A 14,074-nucleotide genomic window follows, 5' to 3' on the forward strand; every position below is an offset into this window, starting at 1 on the left:
GGAGCAATTGTTTAGAATGAGGACTAAAAATGTTTAGAAAAGCCATCACCAGTAATCTAGAGAGGTCTCAATTTTATATTGTCACACAGGCTGTGATTTTATGATGTCTCATTAAGATATTCTCATAGAATAGTAGTCCCTGAAGAAGAGAAAACACACTGTGTGTTTCAGGAGAGGTATATTTTGTGAATTTTATTTACTGAAAGTGGAGATGAAGGTAATTATGACTCCTAGGATTGTTATAAAAGGGAGTAAAATTTGAAAAAAAAAATGACCTAGAAATATATCTGAAATGTGGAAGTGCTGAAGAACTTTAAATTCACTGTTCCATGGTATGTCCTCATCCACAAAACTCTCCCTGCTTGGTTCACTTTAAAGTAATTTATACTCTTTCTAAACACTCATAGTACATTGGACTTCTGTTAAGGTGTTTAAGGTATTATCAGGTTGTAATGTCTATAACAACGAATTTTGTGCAGCCTGTCTCCCTTGATATGTACCTCTTCTTCCCTTCCTTCCTTCCTTCTCCTTCCTTCTTTCCCTCCTTCCTCCCTTTCTTTGACAGGTTAAGCATTAATATTCATTCTTATAAAACTCAGGGTGTGCTACACCTAATAGGGATGCAATATTTTTAAATAGACGTGGAAATAAATATATATATTTAAAACATGAAAATATTCTCTTGGATTGACATATATATACATACATATATATATATACCATTATTATTATTATTATTATTTTACATCAGAGATAGCAACTTCCAATTTATATTATGGATGAGCTTATAGGTCTAAAATTAAAATGCTAATACTGTACAAATAATAGTAATTTGTATATATTTGTCCTTCCAGTGCATATTATTCCTATCAACCAGAATCCTTTAATGATTCTATCATTCAGTGATGAACAACCTGAAGCTTGGTATGTATGTTAACCAATAAAGAGCGTATAGGAAAATAAAATAAGAAGACATGCAAAGAAAAATAGGAAAAGGGGAGAAACAATTTATATTATACCTTAGTCTATAGTAACCTTTTGAAGCTCTAGGCAGCTTTCTGTGGAAAACATTTAACTGCTTTGTTGTAGCTGAACTGCATAGATAAACCCAGCTGATGATATCATAATTAAAATGTGACTTGGAAGTAAAGTTATGACCAACCTAGATAGCATATACAAAAGCAGAGACATTACTTTGCCAATAAAGGTCCATCTAGTCGAGGCTATGGTTTTTCCAGTGGTCATGTATGGATGTGAGAGTTGGACTGTAAAGAAAGCTGAGTGCCGAAGAATTAATGCTTTTGAACTGTGGTGTTGGAGAAGACTCTTGCGAGTCCCTTGGACTGCAAGGAGATCCAACCAGTCCATTCTAAAGGAGATCAGTCCTGGGTGTTCTTTGGAAGGACTGATCTTGAAGCTGAAACTCTGGTACTTTGGCCACCTCATGTGAAGAGTTGACTCATTGGAAAAGACTCTGATGCTGGGAGGGATTGGGGGCAGGAGGAGAAGGGGACGACAGAGGATGAGATGGCTGGATGGCATCACTGACTCGATAGACAGGAGTTTGGGTGAACTCCGGGAGTTTGTGATGGGCAGGGAGGCCTGGCGTGCTGCAATTCATGGGGTTGCAAAGAGTTGGACACAACTGAGTGACTGAACTGAACTGAACTGAGGTCTTGGCCCAAAATATGACATTCAATATTACATTCAAACTGTGTTAGGATGGTATGTAAACAGGAATAACTTTTTAGTATTTTTCTAAAACCAAACAAACTCTATTCCATATGCATGTGTTACAATATTTCTTGGAACTTAGAAATAACAAAATAAAAATGATAAACTTTGAAATGTGTCCAAATGATCAAATATTGTTTTAGTAAATATTATTTACACTGGTGTTAGACATAATTTTACAGAAATACTTTGTTTCTTTAAATCACAAATAAATTGATAGCAAAGATAATTACATGTGCCATTTAGCAAATGCCTTCTATGTGTCCTATACCTTCTCACAATGAGGCCTCCTCAGCTTTATTTTTTCCTGAACATCTCAATATACTGATCACATTAAGCCTTCTTTTTTCCCTTTTCTTTTTTTGTGTTTTGATGGCCTGTACCACTTCTAACCTAATATGTAATTTAAATATGTCTATCAAAAGTTTACAGTTTGCCCACATTTGCCTGGAATGAAAGTACCAGAAAACAAGCATCTTTGTCAGTGTTCATCATTTAATGCATCCTAGGAAAAGGCAATGGCAACCCACTCCAGTACTCTTGCCTGGAAAATGCCATGGGCAGAGGAGCCTGGTAGGATGCAGTCCATGGGATCATGAAGAGACGGACACGACTGAGCGATTTCACTTTCACTTTTCACTTTCATGCATTGGAGAAGGACATGGCAACCCACTCCAGTGTTCTTGCCTGGAGAATCCCAGGGATGGTGGAGCCTGGTGGGCTGCTGTCTATGGGGTTGCACAGAGTCAGACACGACTGAAGCGACTTAGCAGCAGCAGCAAGTATCTAGAAGCCTGAAGTTTTGGTCTGATAGTTAAAAGAAATAAAATATGATTACCCAGAGTAATTTAGAGATTCCTAAATAATAAAAAGGCATGTATTACACCAAGATGCTGAACTTCTTAGGGCTATTTTTAAGAAGTCCAACCTATTTTTTCATTTTGATTTCTACTACCTCTACTAATATAAAGTTAGTGTTTGGATGTGTGAAGTTCAAAGTATACTAATGGCTTTATGATCTCTAAACATGTAAAGCTAATGGCTATTTCTTTATAAAATGATGTTAATTTTATTAAAAAGGGTTAAAATATAGATAAATGGTGGCAAAAACTGTTTATACTTTTGGCATAAAATCATAAATTTGAGGGTTAAAATGACACATTAGGAAATCAAGATGTCACAGATAAAATGCTTGGAAAATGGACACAATGCACTTCCTAGAAATGTTCTGAATGCATTGGCAATTATTTAAAGATAGATTTAGAACAAGGAAATTATTTGTTAGGTGTATTTCAGTGACATGAAGTCTCCAACATCAGTATCTTTATTCAGCCAAAATTAAATGGATAAATGTGAAAAAAAGGCAAACTGTTGACTGATTCTATAACATAGATCAAATATATTTTAATCTAAAGGGGAAATATAATTATTTCACTTGTGTTGATTAAGTTTGAAATCTTACAAAATTGAAGAGAAAAGAGATAGAAAATTACCTAATTAAATTACATAGCCTAAAAATCTTACATAGTCTAATAGAATTCAATTCTACTGCTGAGCTGCTAATATTGATACAGCTAGTTCAACACAGTTAAAAACATAGTTTGGCAAACTGTATTAATACTTAATCTTCTCAGAATTTGAGGACAAAATAAGCTCATAAAAATTGCACTTAATTCTTTAATATTTTGGAAAAAAACAAAGACAGTAAAATTATCATCGTAGCAGATAGTAATACTATCATGTCCCTTTATATGAATAAGGACATGGATTGATTGTTGTAGATAATGAGAAAAAAAATGACACTTTCATTCCAAACATTTAATTCTAAATGTGATAGTTGCAATTATATTTACATAACAATTACAGTTGTTAAATATGGTTGACATTTCTATTAGCAACCATAGATCATACCACACCCATAAATGACTGACAAGGAACCCAGCAGCTGTTGAGGACCATAACAATCTTAACTGGAAATCAGTTTCACCAAGATTTTCTCTTGAGGTTAGTTTTTCCATCTTAAAATATATTTTTGTCTTGATCTCATGACGTGGCCCATGGGGTTCAAATCCATTCTTTCCTTTCACTAACCAGATGACATTGGTACTATGCCTTGTCCCCCAAACTCCAAAATCTCCATTGATCCCTTAGGCTTCATCCTCAAATTCCCCTTCTATAACTACCTGTTTACAGATCAGTTATTTAGTTTGGTGAGTAGCTAAATTGTGATGACATCCTGAAATAAGCTTACCTCTCCTTTTGGGCCCAAACCTGAAAATATGGGAAATGGGAATAGAAGGAAAGGAAATTCAATATGTAAGAGGATGTAGGAGTTTTGGGGAAGAAAGCAAAGGTTGAGGAACATGGAAGGTAAAGTTTGGAGTATCTGCCTTATTCAGCACATGTTGCAACACTGAGATGCCTAATACTGACAGTTTTCAAGAATTATAATAAGATGTTGTAGAAGAATCCTATGCGTACAACTAGTTGGTTTAGAAGCCCTTTGTAATTCCTCCTGAGCCTGACATTTTTTAATTCAGCCTTTCTATATAATCTTTGGAAAGGCTGAATAGTAATTTCTCTCCAAATCATCTATATGGTAGCAAATTCCTACATCTTGTTCTGTTGATCAAAGTAATTCTTTTTCAAATGAAAATTCTAATCTAGATGCATAACATTTCCTCCTTACACAATTTCCTTTTGCTTAGTTTTTGTTATATTTACAAAGAAAACTTTAATCACTTTAGAGATGTTTCTATAATAGTATCATCCCCAAAAGTCTTCCTATTTTACAATTAATAATTACAATTAAGGTTGCTCACCCGGTTGCTCACCCTTGTGTAGGATGTGGTCTTATGGCTCAGAATCTTAATCTGTCCTATATCAGACTATAATGTGATGAAGTGGAATAAAAAACATAGGTTTAAGTGATATATAAAGTGTTATAATCAAATGGTTTCCTATTTTGTATACTTCTTCTCTAAAGGAAGATTCCCTTATTTAAAACATGCACTGTTTAATATGTGGCATGTCCTGTAAAATATGAGAGAACAAATAACTGCTCTAAGAAAATTATCTGTGGACAAGGACACATGAGGAAAATGAACCTTGGGAAACCACAGATCTGGTGCACGAGAACTGCCATTCAGAGCAGGACTCATTCTGATACAAATCTCAGAGAATGTACACCTGAAACTAATATACTATTGTAAATCAGCTATATTTCAATAAAAAAATCTCAGAGTGATCAAATTCTAAGACAACTCTAAATAAGCAATTTATTGGTCTGAGTATGCAGGTCAGGAAGCAACAGTTAGAACTGGACATGGAACAACAAACTGGTTCCAAATAGGAAAAGGAGTACGTCAAGGCTGTATATTGTCACCCTGCTTATTTAACTTGTATGCAGAGTACCTCATGAGGAACGCTGGGCTGGAAGAAGCACAAGCTGGAATCAAGATTGCTGGGAGAAATATCAATAACCTCAGATATGCAGATGACACCACCCTTATGGCAGAAAGTGAAGAGGAACTCAAAAGCCTCTTGATGAAAGTGAAAGTGGAGAGTGAAAAAGTTGGCTTAAAGCTCAACATTCAGAAAACGAAGATCATGACATCTGGTCCCATCACTTCATGGGAAATAGATGGGGAAACAGTGGAAACAGTGTCAGACTTTATTTTTCTGGGCTCCAAAATCACTGCAGATGGTGACTGCAGCCATGAAATTAAAAGACGCTTACTCCTTGGAAGGAAAGTTATGACCAACCTAGATAGCATATTCAAAAGCAGAGACATTACTTTGCCAATAAAGGTTTGTCTAGTCAAGGCTATGGTTTTTCCTGTGGTCATGTATGGATGTGAGAGTTGGACTGTGAAGAAGGCTGAGCACCGAAGAATTGGTGCTTTTGAACTGTGGTGTTGGAGAAGACTCTTGAGAGTTCATTGGACTGCAAGGAGATCCAACCAGTCCATCCTGAAGGAGATCAGCCCTGGGATTTCTTTGGAAGGAATGATGCTCAAGCTTAAACTCCAGTACTTTGGCCGCCTCATGCGAAGAGTTGACTCATTGGAAAAAACTCTGATGCTGGGAGGGATTGGGGGCAAGAGGAGAAGGGGACGACCGAGGATGAGATGGCTGGATGGCATCACTGACTCAATGGACATGAGTCTGGGTGAACTCCAGGAGTTGGTGATGGACAGGGAGGTCTGGTGTGCTGCGATTCATGGGGTCGCAAAGAGTCGGACATGACTGAGCGACTGATCTGATCTGAAATGATCTGATATGTCTATGATAGATTGATTCAAACAGAAGACCAATTTAGTTGTGAAAATGATCAAGACAGAAAAAAAAAATTACATTTAAGCATCAACTAGGAAGGGTTGAATTATTTATAAGGAAATATTTCCTCCAAATAAAGAATGTTAAAATTCTAAATATAAACATTAAAATTGTAAAATTAGATTTCATTTATCTATGTAATCTCATTTTGAGAATGTTTCTAAAATAGTTAATTCATTTAATTGTAAAGATATAAACTTTATCTGAATGGAAGATGTTATCTTTTGCCACTAATTTTGTTTCCTTTTCTCTATCTAGTTTCTATGAAATTCTCCAAGGAAAACATTATAAATTCAGAAAAATTTTCCTGTATTTTCATTGGATTTTCAATTCTACTCTCATATGGATGTAAACTTGTCTGTATAAGATAAGAGCAATTTGCCTTATAACTTTCTTAGAGTATGATAGGAATATATTAATATCTTGAAATTGTTTTTAAAATTTTTCAATGATCATAAATGCCTTTCTAAGTATTAAAATATAGTTATTTTTGCATACTTGATTAAAAGTATATTTTTACTTATGATGTCAGTAGTTATAAGAAAATGGTGAAATTGTATTGAAAATGCTTCTTTTAATGATAAGCATTGTGTGGTCTATGATCCCTTGATTAAAAGAGGATTTGCTGACACCTACAGCCTGAATTGATTCTTTATGTGCCTCAAAGTTTTTTTTTTTTCATTTTGGAGAAATGTTCCATGGTTAGATTTGGATTGGATGTAAGTATGCTTTATTTTCCTTTAACTAGAAAAAATGCTACTGTAAAAGAGTAGATAAGAAAGGAAGACTAGCATGATAGGTACCTCCACTGTGTGTTCTGAATGCAACAGTTTAAGGAAGTGTACATTTGAAAACTGAGTATCTAAAATACATTGATTTCTTAAATGTGCCTATGTCTCATAGCCCTCAGAACATGTTCATGAACACCTAGAGATGTACCTATCAATTTGAAGACTGCTGTTTCATGCAATTTCATGTTAAATATAAATAACTTTCCTTTGCTGTCCACCTTTTAAGTGAATGCCCTCAAATACTTTGAAAGAAATCTGATTTTCACTAGAAGGATACATGTTTCTCTTATATTCCACCTAAGGCAGTATAACTATTCTTTTCATGCATGATCCAGGAGTGGGTTAGCATTTTCCTCACTTTCTAGTATGCTTACAAACTTCTAATTTTTCATTTGATGTCAAACATTTGATTCTTTGGAACTTACACCATATGATAAGTGACTGTTTCACTTTTGTTATGTACTAAACTCATAACTCTCCTAATATCTTAAACTAAACTAACTGAGGTTGATGACCTCTTTATAAAAATCCTCCTCTTGCCTCCAAGTTCTATCAAGAGTTAATTCAATATTCCTACATGACTCATTCAAAATCCAAGGCATTGATTCTCTATGAGAGCCCTATTGGCATTATGAAAGCAAACTTTTTATACTTGAGTCTGTTTTGGTTATCTCAAGGTACTGGGAATTTAATGCAAGTAGCGACCCCTCCCTAGTCCTGTAAATAATCAAAACCAGTTTAACATGCTCCTAGCTCTCAACAGGGAGAGTTGCCCAGTCCAGACAAGAGCCACAACTTCAATTCTTCCACCTCTTCATTACCGTTTCCACTTCAATTTTTTTCTAAATTTTATGTTATTGAAGTATAGTTGGCTTACAATGTTGTGCTAGTTTCAAGAGTACAACAAAATGATTCAGTTACATAGATAGATAGATATTCTTCGTCAGATTCTTTACCCATATAAGTGTTTTTACAGAATATTGAGTGGAGTTCCCTGTACTACACAGTAGTCCTTGTTGGTTATCTGTTTTATACATGCTAGTATGTGTATGTAAATCTAAGCTCCCAATTTATCCCCACACTACATTTCCCTTTTCACTTCCTTCTGGGACATATTTGTAAAGTTTACCTCTGCTTTAAGACAATAAACATTAATTACCTAGAATTCCTCCACTTTTAAAAGGCTAACTTTGAATAGGTTAGCTTTTTATCTTAATCTCCTCAGCTTCTACATAGCCCTTTTATTCAGTTCCCTCTACAACTGCAATTGTATGCCAAGGGGTCTCTCCTTCTTCCCATTAACTACTTTTTAAGTCACCTAGAGTCCATTATCCATTCAGCCATTCTATCACCAATATTCTGAACTTCCTAGCTCCACTGTCCTTTCAAGCCATACTGCAAAAATTCCAGCTCTCAATCTGCGCAGTGTAATAAACTAGCCCCTAGCTGTGTGTGGTTATTTAAATCTTAAATTTTAAGTAGTTAAAATGAAGATATGAAAAATGTACCTCCTCTGTCAGTCTAGCTACATTTCAAGTACCAAATGCCATGTGTGGCTGGTGGCTGCTGTATTAGGCACAGAAAAAAGCATTTTCATCTCCACAGGAAGTCCTGTTAGACTCCCCTAGGCTGAATGTTTTATACCAACAACTAGACTACTGAACCCTACAGAAGAGAACCATCATGCAGCTGATGATCTTGTACATTTCTGTGCTCCAAACTTATCTGCATTGTGGGTGTTGCCCATTGAAATAAATATGCTTGCTACTCTCCAATCCTCTATTTCCAACACTCTCCACCTTCTGCTTAACAAAAGCCTACTGTACCAAACCTGTTCTCACTGTTCCTGCCAGCAAACCTGCAAATCCATTCACCCATATTTTTCTTTGTTCCTTCCCTTCCTTTTTTGGTAGAATGTGTATCCCTCCTCCTCCTTGAAGTAGGGTCTTCAACCTCTGCTGAGCATCACAACAGGGACTTTCCCCCACTAATATCTTTCTCTCTGGACATTTTCAACCTTTCTGCTTTAATGGGTCCATTTAACATGTTGAGATCTCTCCTCTCGGGAGAGGTGATAATAGCAAAGCTTTTTTAATTCCATAATATATTGCTAGTTCTTCAGCCATCTTTTTAAATAACATCCTACATTTTCTTTGTATTCTTACTTCCCACTCATTCACTAATACACTGCAATTTGCCTTCTACATCATTATACCCAGAAACTGGCCCCTCCATGGTGACTAATGACCTCCTGGCTGGTCCTCAATGGATACTTCTCAGTCTGTACCCTATTAAATATCTCTGTAGCATTTGATATACTGATACTCCTATTTAAGAACACTCTTCTCTGGGACTTCCCTGGTGGGCCAGTGGCTAAGAATCTGCCTGTAATGCAAGGGATGCAGGTCCAGTCCCTTGGTGTGGAACTAAGATCCCACATGTTACAGAGCAACTAAATCTGCAGGCCACAACTACAGAGTCAGTCCATGCCTGCAGCAAATGGATCCTGCATGCCCCAACTAAGACCTGGCACAGCTAAATAAACAAATATTTCAAAAAAGAACACTCTTTCAAGATTTTGTCTCTAGTGACACATCTTCCTGGTCCCTCTGGTTATTTACACAGTTCTGCTTCCTTAACCATATATACTGATATACTCAGCAATTCCTTCTGAGCCATCGTGGCCTCCACAGGGAAGGGGGTACTTATTTTTCTTTGGATTGATATCTCTGTATTTTTATAATGTCTTCTATTGCAACTTATCAAGATAGAGGCCTGAACATTTATTTTCTGTTTTCCTTGCTACTGCAGTGAGGCATATCGGTTAGGTGAGGTTATGCCTATCAGAAACACTTTCAAGGTGCTAGAATCGTAAATTCAGTGAAGATGAGGAAGCAGGTGTGTAGGACATTAACCTCCTGATGAGGACTCTAGCTCTGTGCCAACTGGAGTGGCAAAATTCTGGTGTTTATTTTGGTGTTTATTGTCCATATGAACCACGAGTCATAGTGGAGTGGCAGAATCTGTGTGAACTTCATTATTTCCCTAGAAGTCCCTCACTGTAGTCTTTAGTGCTGTTCCCATCTGTTTCCAGGCCTGGATCTCTGAATTAGATTCTCTAAAACACACTAGAAATTTCCAAAATAAATTTCTTTCCTGCTTAAACACAGATTATGTTTCTAGAACAGCAATCAACACAGCCTTGATTTTCTTTCTTCCTTCCTTCTCTCCCTTTCTGTGTTTTTCATACTGTGTGCATTTCTTAAGTGATCTGATTCACTTCCATAACGGCAAGTATTATTTTTATTCTAAAGTTACTTGAATCATATGACCCACTCAGGCTTGTTTCTTAAGCTTTATATCTATACATAAAGTGTACTATTCTGCTTATATTTATTCTTTCAGGAAGTTAGAAGCATCTGTGCTCCCAATTTGCCATGATCAGACAAACTTCTGGAAACCCAAAGATGAGTTAAATCAGAACTAGTCTTTAGTCTTGAAACCTGAAGCTTGGTAGATCAGGAGAGGTGATTGTAATTGCATAAACGTGGAAAAGGGCAACTTTGACAACTGCAGGAAAAGAGGGGTGTAGTGCCAAGGGGACCTGTGAAAGTGTTTAATCTAAATAAGTTAGGAAGAGCTTTTTTCATAAGGAGCTGGCTTGTAAAGCTGTGGTCAACAGAATGAGAAAGAGCTGAAACAGCTACTGAATAGAATTTTTGGCGAAACAAAGCACGATGTTCAGAGCCTATTGAAGGAGAATGAGGATGCCATTGCTGGACTAAAAGAAGCCAGTGTTTGTTGGAGTGGAGGAGAAAGGGGAAGGAGTAGAGAAAGATGATACCTGACACTAGAAAGGCAGAAATGAGGTCATTCAGGGATTTGTAGACTAATTTAGGGATTTGGTCTTAATCTTGATAACAATGAGAAGCTATTGAAGGGTTTTAAGAAGTAGGACTATGATGGGAGGTGACAAGATCAGATTTATGTACTAAAAACTCACTCTTGCTTCAGAGTAGAGAAGAGATTGCGGTGAAGGGAGAATGAAATCGGGTACACTAGTTCAGAGCCTTTTGGAGTTATCCAATAAAAGAAGACGGCTTCCCAGTGGCACAGCAGTAAATGAAAAATCTCCCTGCAATTCAGGAAAAGCAGATTTGATCCCTGAGTCAGGAAGATCCCCTGGAGAAGCAAACGGCAACTTGCTCCAGTATTCTTGCCTGGAAAATCCCATAGACAGAGGAGGCTGGCAGGCTACACTCCATGGGATAGCAAAGAATTGGATAAAACTAAGTGAGTGACTGAAAGTGAAAGTTGCTCAGTAGTGTCTGACTCTTTGCGACCCCATCCACTATACAGTCCATGGAATTCTCCAGGCCAGAATACTGGAGTGGGTAGCCTTTCCCTTCTCCAGGGTATCTTCCCAACCCAGGGATAGAACCCAGGTCTCCTGCATTTCAGGTGGATTCTTTGCCAGCTGAGTCACAAGGGAAGACCAAGAATACTGGAGTCTGTAGCCTATCCCTTCACCAGCAGATCTTCCAGACCCAGGAATCAAACTGGGGTCTCCTGAATTGCAGATGGATTCTTTACCAACTGAACTATCAGGGAAGCACTGAGTGTCTAAAGAACAACAAATAAGAGATGATAATGTTTAAGGAGGGTTGGTGGGGATGAAAAGAGCTGACTAGTTTCAAGAGGATTTAAAAAGGAATTTACATGTTGAGCTTTGAAATCATTTGGATATGGAGAGTAAGGCAAATAACACATGCATGACTCTTAGTGCCTTTCACTGAGATGGAGAAATCTGAGGTGAGGGTCAGGAAAGACATAGAGGCATCTCACATTTACTAGGTCTAAAAGGAACATCTTGCCTTCTGCTTGAGCCTAGCCTTGTTTACCTAGATCATTCTCTCCATTGCTTAGTCTGTCTGCATATCATACCATCTCCTTCCTCAACAGCCAATCTAGCATTAACTATTTTTGAGTCTACCTATCAAATATCCCTGGTGGCTCAGACGGTAAACGCGTCTGCCTCCAATGCGGGAGACCCAGGTTCAATCCCTGGGTCAGGAAGATCCCCTGGAGAAGGAAATAGCAACCCACTCCAGTATTCTTGCCTGGAAAATCCCGTGGATGGAGGAGCCTGGTAGGCTACAGTTCATGGGGTCGCAAAGAGTCGAACACAACTGAATAACTTCACTTCACCAAATGTGCCATTCCTAGGTGAGACACCATCAATTTACTGGAATAGTCTAGTCTCTTCACTCTTCTCACAGCTTCTGATATTGTTCCTATCCAATCTGTGTTCCACACTTTAGCCCAAGAAATCACGTAAAACATCAAAACTAATTATAATATCTGTCTTAGTGAAACGAGGAGCCAATGGTGGGGGGGAAAAATAGCCTACTATGCTGCAGTCCGTGGAGTCACAAAGAATTGGATATGACTTAGCAACTGAACAACTTATTGAAATCCTTTTTTTCATTGGCTCCTCATTGCTTATATGATACTAGTCATTCATCGAAACTCATCTACGAATCCCCGCACGATTTGAGCCTCATCTCTCACCACTTTCCACACCCATCCTTTTCTCAAGGATACAGACACAGCACATGTCTTTTGATTTCAAGAATGTATGAGACTCTTATTTCTGCATCCCTATGTGTGTTATTTCCTTCAACTAGAATATTCTCATTTTATATTACTCCACTCCATCCCAGCTCTGCTGGCCTACCCCTGCTTTGGCATCACTTCTCCTCTGCTATTTGTCAGGTTATCCTTTTCTGAGGTCTTCTGGAAAGTGTTAAATTTTCATGAGATCAGGGTTGTATTTTTTCAGCAGCATATTTTAATTGCCTATTTACACTTTTGTCTTCCCTCTCAATTTTGAATTCTTTGACAGCAAGGATAGCTATCACTGCATAGTCAGTGTCTTGCAGTGCTTGAAATATACTTGCCCATAAATTGATAACATTTAATTGATTGAAATTAAATTAGCTACTCATCCCTAACCTCATGGCCTCGACCTAAACTTACAAAACAGAAACATGCATGTAGATAGCAAATTTATTTGTGCATTCTTGTGTCTACTATCTAATGATTTTAAATGTCCAGGACCTTATCCATTGATGATACAAATGTCTGAACAAATGAAATTAACAATGCTATTTTTCAACAAAGATAAACTAATTCACATGATAAAGTCATATATTTAATTATAGAATTTATAATTGAAGCATTTTGCTATGCTCTTTAATGATTAACAAGTTATTCTTAAAGAAGGTTAAAAGATCTATGTAATATTATTTCAATTCAGACGCAGAACCCTCATCTCCTTAACTAAGGACAGATAATGTGTTGCATGACCTTTTTGAGTTTTTCTCTGACTTTGCAGTCATCTAAGCATATTTCATCGGAGAAGGCAGTGGCACCCCACTCCAGTACTCTTGCCTGGAAAATCCCATGGATGGAGGAGCCTGGTAGGCTGCAGTCCATGGGGTCGCTGAGGGTCGGGCACGACTGAGTGACTTCACTTTCACTTTTCACTTTCATGCATTGGAGAAGGAAATGGCAACCCACTCCAGTGTTCTTGCCTTGAGAATCCCGGGAACAGGGAAGCTTGGTGGGCTGCTGTCTATGGGGTCGCACAGAGTCGGACACGACTGAAGCGACTTAGCAGCAGCAGCAGCAGCAGCAGCAAGCATATTTCACAGATATTTGATGCCACCTACTGGTAAGAGGTGATATTTTTCCTGAAAAGAAAAGGATTGAAATTAAAATAGGTCTATCAGTTCATGGGAAATAGATGGGGAAACAGTGGAAACAGTGTCAGACTTTATTTTTTGGGGCTCCAAAATCACTGCAGATGGTGACTGCAGCCATGAAATTAAAAGACGCTTACTTTTTGGAAGGAAAGTTATGACCAACCTAGATAGCATATTCAAAAGCAGAGACACTACTTTGCCAATAAAGATCTGTCTAGTCAAGGCTATGGTTTTTCTAGTAGTGTATGGATGTGAGAGTTGGACTGTGAAGAAAGCTGAGCGCCGAAGCATTGATGCTTTTGAATTGTGGTGTTGGAGAAGACTCTTGAGAGTCCCTTGGACTACAAGGAGATCCAACCAGTCCATTCTGAAGGATATCAGCCCTGGGTGTTCTTTGGAAGGAATGATGCTAAAGCTGAAACTCCAATACTTTGGCAACCTCAT

The sequence above is a fragment of the Bubalus bubalis genome, chromosome 7 (genome assembly GCF_019923935.1).
Source record: "Bubalus bubalis isolate 160015118507 breed Murrah chromosome 7, NDDB_SH_1, whole genome shotgun sequence".
In the NCBI taxonomy this organism is placed as follows: domain Eukaryota; kingdom Metazoa; phylum Chordata; class Mammalia; order Artiodactyla; family Bovidae; genus Bubalus; species Bubalus bubalis.